Source organism: Adiantum capillus-veneris, chromosome 15 (assembly GCF_014529385.1).
Source record: "Adiantum capillus-veneris isolate H3 chromosome 15, ASM1452938v2, whole genome shotgun sequence".
NCBI classification, from domain to species: domain Eukaryota; kingdom Viridiplantae; phylum Streptophyta; class Polypodiopsida; order Polypodiales; family Pteridaceae; genus Adiantum; species Adiantum capillus-veneris.
In genome coordinates this window covers 143,455,458-143,463,191 of record NC_140945.1, presented here as the reverse complement: position 1 = coordinate 143,463,191, position 7,734 = coordinate 143,455,458, and positions in this window count along the sequence as shown.

The following is a 7,734-nucleotide window of genomic DNA, read 5'->3' as shown; positions in this document are numbered from 1 at the left end:
ATTGAAATAACTATTCTTTATCTCAATACTTTATTTGGTAATAGTAGTCTCATTCGATGTCAATTACTCAAACTAGAAAAGACCAAGCTTAAATTGAAATAACACTCTATCTTAATTCTTTCTTTTTCTTTCTTTAAAAGGTATTCTTAATGGCTTTAAAAAAATCAAAAGGTATTCATAATTCAAAGATTCTTTCAACAAAAATGAAAACGATGCGCTATCTATAGCACATAGCAATGGGCAACGACGAAGCACATAGATTTGTAATAGTATTAACTGAGAAAGACAAATACAACATTGTGCGCGAGAGAGAGAGAGAGAGAGAGAGAGAGAGAAGGGGGGGGACAGGAGGACACTTTAAAAGAGAAGAAAATGCCAAAGGAAATATTAAGGAGAAGCGAAATACCTCTTTAAATGAAAAAAAAAGGTCTTTTTGACTTTCCACCTTAGTATGTCTTTTGACTTTTCATCTTCTTCTATCTTTTCATTTCCTAAACTCACCCTTCACTTATACACTTAATATGTTTTGAAAGAATTTTTATTTTTCTAAGATTGGGGAGACCTAATTCTTTCCTTTTCTTTTTTATAAAATCGTTATTGCTGTACCAAGGAGCAAAGCTTAGCAAGTAAATATAAAGATGCCAAAGGTTGACCTTTGACCTTAACGACATAACGTGAGTGTGAAAACCACGGATCAAGTAATGCTATAAGTATGAACAAAGGGTGACGAAGTATTGGAGCACAATGGAGCTAGAGGCAGAGACGAAGGCAATGGTAGCGTAAGCCATTGGTATAGCAAAAATTGTCGGTGCCACAGACTACTGCGAGCTTCATGGACATGCCGCTGAAGCGGTAATGAATAAGGTCGACGGACAGGTCAAAGGTTGCGAGGGGCCTGAAGTGAGAGTTTCTAGAGGTAGCGTTCAGGATGGTGTTGTTGGTCACCACCTTCTTGGGCTATTGGCCAAGGCACCTTTGATACAACATGAATATGAGAGAGAGAGAGAGAGAGAGAGAGAGAGAGAGAGAGAGAGAGAGAGAGAGACCTATGCATAGTACTAGAGGCACTTTGAGGGAGTTTACTATCTGATTGCAGAGTGCCACCGGGGAGTTTTGGGTTTAGGTTGTTCATGCCAGCCTACAAATGGTAGCGATATAATTGCATGCTATGCTTTTAATACGGCAGATTCACAAATAGCGTTGTGCTTTTACGATAGCGCTGTGGAGCAATCCATTGGCCATGTGATCTCAATCAAGGGGAGTGGCATAAATGATGCCAAGTGGCCACGTCCAGGCTCTAGAAGTAGAAAAAACACATTAGGCTCACCAAGTAACAAGTGGGATTCATGCCAAATATATGGTATTTACTAGGGTTTATAGCTAGATTGTGCAATTTTTTATCTTGAAAATCAAGGTCCGATGGAATTACAAAGGGAAATCTTCATTTTCAGCCCAAAAATTCAAACTGGAAATCGGGCTATGTGAGCATTGGGTCGAGCCTCTTAAGCAAGACCTAGCCCTAGACACTAATGGCATCTGCATGGGTTTTTTGGATGCAAATGGGGAATCAAAATCCCATAAAGTAAAGTGCACTTTGAGGGATTCTTGCTATCTGATTGTAGAGTGCCGTTGAGGAGTTTTGGGTTCAGGTTATTCGTGCCAACCTACAACTAGTAGTGATATAAATGCATTCTATGCTTTTAATATGGCAGATTCGTAGATAACGTTGTGCTTTTTAGATAGCGATGTGGAGCAGGCCATTGGCCGTGCAGTCTCAATCAAGGGAAGTGGCATAGATGATGCCAAGTGGCCACGTCGAGGCTATAGAAGTAGAAAAAACATATTAGTCTCACCAAGTAACAAGTGGGATTCATGCCAAAATCTATGGTATTTACTGGGGTTTATAGCTAGATGTGCAATTTTTTAATCTTGAAAATCAAGGTCCAATGGAATTACAAGGGGGAATCTTCATTTTCAACCCGGAAATTCAAACTGCAAATGTAACATTTAATGGCCTAGTAACTTGTGTGTAGCGGAAAATAGCATAAACATAGCATTAGAATAGATTCCTAATGAGCATAGTAAGAGTGCTTGGATGGAGAGAGCAACAAAAAACATAACACCTAGTTAGATAGGCATGAACAATACTTCAAAAGAGAGAGAAATTAAGCTATTGACAACAGTTGAGGACCGGATTTACATGGAGCCGGTCCCCCCCTCCAAAAGGCTTTGTATTATAGGTTTCCCCCATCAAGGGAGACATTTTACAATACAATACTTTGTGTTCCTTCAATAACTTGTTGGTGCAATGAAGATGGAAGCTTCAAGCACCATGCACACACTTATAAAACACAACATCACTTCCCTCACGGTCTCAGACCCAAGACCTTACACACCTTCGAAGATGGTGAGAGCTAGCTGGGTATGAGAGTAGATTGAGAGGAAGGAGTATTCTTACAAGAAAGAATTATATCTCCTCACATAATCAGTCATAAAAGCTTAGCATAGCTTAGTAATTATCATGGTAGAGGAGATGAGCATGCATTGGAGCCTAGCTCTTGGTTGGATTTGCATCACAAAGCCAAGAGTTGTTGGTGTAGGCCTCCCTTCTCACAAGCTTGGAGTAGATGATGAGCTTTCCATCAAAGCTTGAGAAGGAGAGAGAGTCTTCTTTGCTTCACACATGAGCTTGTGTGAGTGTGTGTGTATGTGTGTGATAATGCCTTGCCAAAATCAGCCCCCTCTCTCTCTTGGTCGACCCCTCTTGCATTTCACTCATGCTGGCACCCCATTGGACCCTACAAAGCTTAGCCAATGATAATTAAGAGGCATAAGTGATAGCTTTTGTGACATGTGTCCCTCTTTTCCCTTTTGTGAGAGCTTTAGGTAATTAAATATGCAATTAAACTGTCATTGGACCCGTTAGTCTTTTGGCCAATAGGAATCAGGCAAGCCATTGGGTTGTTGAATGCTCATTGGACCCCTTGGGAGACTGTTCAATAGTCTTCTAGAGAGCTTAATTTCTATTGGTTATTTTATCAAGTGTTTTGAAATGAATTAAACTAAATGTATTCTAGCCTAATTCTCATTGAATGCATCTTGGGGGCAACTGGCTTAGGGAGCTGACATGTGTCCCCTATTCCCTTTGTGTAAAGGGAGCCTATGAGAGTTTGTGTGTTTGTGTTTCTCTCTCATCCCCTACTAAAAGGGCTTGCCCCCTCCAAGATAGGGATGTGGGAATACTTTTGAGTCTTCCCACAAGCATCCAATCTTTCCTAGGTTTTGACCATTAAACCTAACCTTTGAATTTTGGAACCTTAGCATTTTGGAAGTCTTAATGGGTTGAACCTTAGGGTCTCTGAAGCCCATCGTTGCACATTGCTCTTTTGCAGATGGCCCCCCCTCTGGATCCCTGTTTTCCCTCCTTTGGATCCCTAATGTGGCCAGTCTGCCAGCTTAACCAATATTCTAGCTTTTTCTCCCGTGGTACTTCCCTATATTAAATGATTAGTTTAACATGAGAAAATCATTTAGGAGAATTAGATATTAGTTATTATGATAGCAAATTGGGCTATGTGAGCATTGTGTCGGGCCTCTTAAGCAAGACCTAGCCTTAGACACTAAAAGCCGTCGAGCTTTTTTTTTCCGAAAAAGCCCGCAACTTAATATATAGGTGGGTCTTCTCGGAACCGCGGGGTATTATTTTGTGAGCCTGAGAGAGAGAGAGAGAGAGAGAGAGAGAGAGAGAGAGAGAGAGAGAGAGAGAGAGAGAGAGAGAGAGAGAGAGAGGACCTCCTTCACATGTACGTCAAGAGGAGAGAGGGAGTGAGAGGTTCGTGTGGGAGCTCTCATTGCAGTGCGCAGTGATAGCAGAGTACCTAACCACATGACTCGAGTGTTTGTGTTGTGTGTGCGTTGTATGGTAGCATGCCTTGTTTTGTATTGTACGACAATAATAAGATAACGTACCACACAATGTGGATGTGTGCATAAGCTATTCTATGAAACATGGCTTACTGTGGGGGCATCACCTTGGTTACGTAGGGAATATGATGTCCTTGTGATAAGTATTGGCTCATTGTAGGGGTACTACATTGGTAACATGGCAATATGAGTATCCTTATGGTAAGTCAACTTCCATTCCCCTTGTAAGAGAAACATATGGCCATCGGTCCGTAACACAGCCTTATGATGTTCGTATGCAAGCTATTTTTACTCTTTAGATTTGAAAGGCACTTGATTAGTAACGCGGCTATAAAGTGTCTTTTGATAGAAGCATTTTTGTTTTTGCATGCCTTCAGGTCTTTAACTTGGCTTTTTGAACGCCAAATAATTTGTATGTGCATGTATATATAATGTTTGTTTAAGTATTAAGTATATGAGTTACTTGGTCAGTAATGTGACAGTGAAGAGTATTTCAAAAATACCAATTTTTGTAATGTTTGTAATTTTTTTTCTTGAGTGTTCTTGTCAAACTATATCTTATCTAATCATAACCCACTTTATAAAAAAATTCAAAAGAAAATTTTAATCATGTAATAATTATCTATTGAATTTTTATCAACCATCATTGCTTTATCAAAATGATACATACAATTTAAAAAAACGTATCAAGGAATGCTTTTACCAATTTATAAAATATTATCCAAAGTACTCATAAAAATTGTAACATATCACTTCTGTACAACCTCGATAGTATCTACACTTATGAATAGCACCTTTGCAAAACAATAGTTGATATTTCACTAGAATTCATACTCTAGTGTACAAATCAAACGAGGAAGATGTATGAAATAATGCATATATATATATATATATATATATATATATATATATATATATATATATATATATATATATATGTATGTATGTATATGTATATTTCAATTTTTTTTCCTCAATTAACATCCACATGAAATATTTAATTCATCCACATTTACAATGTCTTATGTTGCATATATACAAAAATTCCAACTCTATTACATAAGGTGATGCATAGTTATGCAAGCCATATTTTTTATTTATCAAAGATTAGTTTTATTCCAACTTTGAATTTTTTCATTCATCTCACCTATTTGTTTACAAATACCTTATATGAACACAATTAAAAACATTGTATACACACTTCCATTAAATTTTCATAGCAATGTTTTTTTTCAATAAATTATATGCCCTAAATATTATTAAGTGAGCTTAGATTATGAGATGTTTGTGAGTTTAAAACCTTGAAAATTACTTTGTTAATGGATGTTGGCAATAGATACGTTACAAATCTTAAGTTTTGTCTTGATATCATTACAAAACCTTTTTTGGATGTAAGAAGTTATATTCAATTTATGAATTCTTTGTTAAAGCTTCCTTCTATCTTCATAAAACTAATTTGGTTAAGGATTCAGAATATCAATTTAGTTGTGTTCTTCACCTCATAACTGAAAATACAATGCACATGTCTTCTATTATAATCTTGTTTATTGAAGTGCTAACATGCAAAATGAGAACTCGTGTCTTTTTTTATATAAACAAAATTCATAGCAAAACTCACAATTCATGAGTGAATTGTATTAAGTATAGCATAAAATTACATAGCCAACCTCAAGCTCAGATCAATCCTTGAGGTGCTTAAGATTACAATTGGATGCTTGCCGCCTCTTATCGAGGACTACTACAACATTTTGTGATCAAAAGTTCTACGCTTTATTTATTGCACGTTTATATCACGGCATGGGTAGCTATTTTATTAGGCCATGTGGTTTCTAGAAATGGTATTGAGATGGCTAAACACAAAATCAAAAGTGTCCAACAAGCCAGATCACCTTCCAATGTGTTCCAACTGAGCTCTTTTCTAGCAAGAAAGAATTATCAACTTATACATTGGAACGATGATAACTATTTGGAAAACACAAACAAAAGCAATAATATCTATGGTTTCAATCTAATGCACCAAAAAATCTTTCCCAATACACAATGCACTCTCTATCTAAACCACGACATAAAAGAAGACTATGAAATCTTGAAAACAATTACCCAATTGAGGACTACTTTTACCCAGTGAATGATTGTAACCCCCTTATGCAATATATAAAAGCTATTTTCACCCAATTAAGGATTATAGCTCTCATATTATGCAGTGACAAACAATGTAAATCAATTAAAACCTATGATGGAGTGAAATGCAAGACTTCAAGGATCTTTATAAACCAAGTACACTAGTACACAACATCTGACCCTTGACTATCAATTCATTATTTAAATATTATCATCTTCTAAAATTGACTTCAAGCCCTTTATGGATAAGTGGCTTTGTCGCAAAAATGAGCATGACTCTTTAAAGATTCAATTTTGTTAGGAATCAAACCTTTGCTTTCGATGAAGGATCTAGCTTTTTTCAGAAGTGGTTACCGTATTGGCCCAAAAAAAGGACCCGTGACTCTATAAACTTAGGTCAACTCACAAGGAGAAATAATTGCACCCGATGCGAGGATACAATCCTTAGAGATTTTCCTAGTCAAAACGCCAAAAATAGTAGAGTTTTTACTATATATAGGTTGGCCCACCGGGCTTTTTTATTTTCTCGGGTGGGCTCGAGCCTGCCAGGAAAATAAGAAAGCTTGGCGGGCCCACCAAGAAAATTAAAAATCCCCACAGGCTTTCCGACTCTCATGGCTTTTGTAGGCTACCATGAGACTCAACTCACGTTAACACTTAACGTAACCACTTCTTATTCATGTGTGATCACGCATGTTATTTACGTAATCACGTGGTTGTGATCTCGACAATGAAATCCTTGCTTGTGGTGGGTTGTTGTGGGTTTGCAAGGGTGATTTGGGCTTGTTGATGGTGTGTTCCTCCTCCCCAAATACCTGCAATTTTCCTCTTTTGGTTGTGTGGATCCTTTCTTCATGGAAAACTTTGCATAGGAAGGCAATGCTCGACAAAAACCATTTTATTGGCCATGTTTTTAAAGGGCAAGCTAGTCGGACAACCGGGATGGGACTTAAAACTAAAATGCCCAATTTTAGACCTTGAAAATCAAGGTCTAGTGGAATTACAACCGGGAATTTTTATTTTCAGCCCAAAACTTTACACTACAAACTGGGATATGTGAGCACTGCAGGAAGGGTTCTTGGTGATGTTGTGCTCTTGCCTACACATAATTTGGTGATTATTTGCCTTGTGGATGGCTTATGGTTGGTATGAACCCAAGTTGGTATGAACCCAAGATTTGGGTTTTTAGTGAGTTGTTTTTGAAGTTTTGAGAATAGTTTCCATGCTTTTTATTATCTAAGTGGTGGCCTTGTTTGGACTCTTTTGGTGAAGTTTTGGTTGCCAATGTAGAGAGGGTGTTTTGCCTTGTGTGGCAAGGATCAACTCTTTGTTTTCCTGGGATTTTTAAGTTGATGAGAGGGGCTTGGGACTACCTTTTACCTCTGCTTTTTTGTTCATAAGTCATGGTATAAGGATTGATAAAGAGGTGTGATTACAATAGTGTGTGTGCAAGAGCAAGGGCTACCTAGTCGAGGGACAAGTTTGGGTTTACCTTGTTTTGTGTGTGGATTTGGGAGAGTTGAGGATTGTGTTTATCCCTTGATTGTTTGAGCTTTTCTTTCTCTTTTTTAATTTGGTGATATAGGTGGTGTTATAAAGGGCATCCACCACAACCTTTTAAATATATAGATAAAAAGTCGAGCTTAAAATAGACAATCCACTTCGGGTAAAAATAAGAATGTTGGTGTA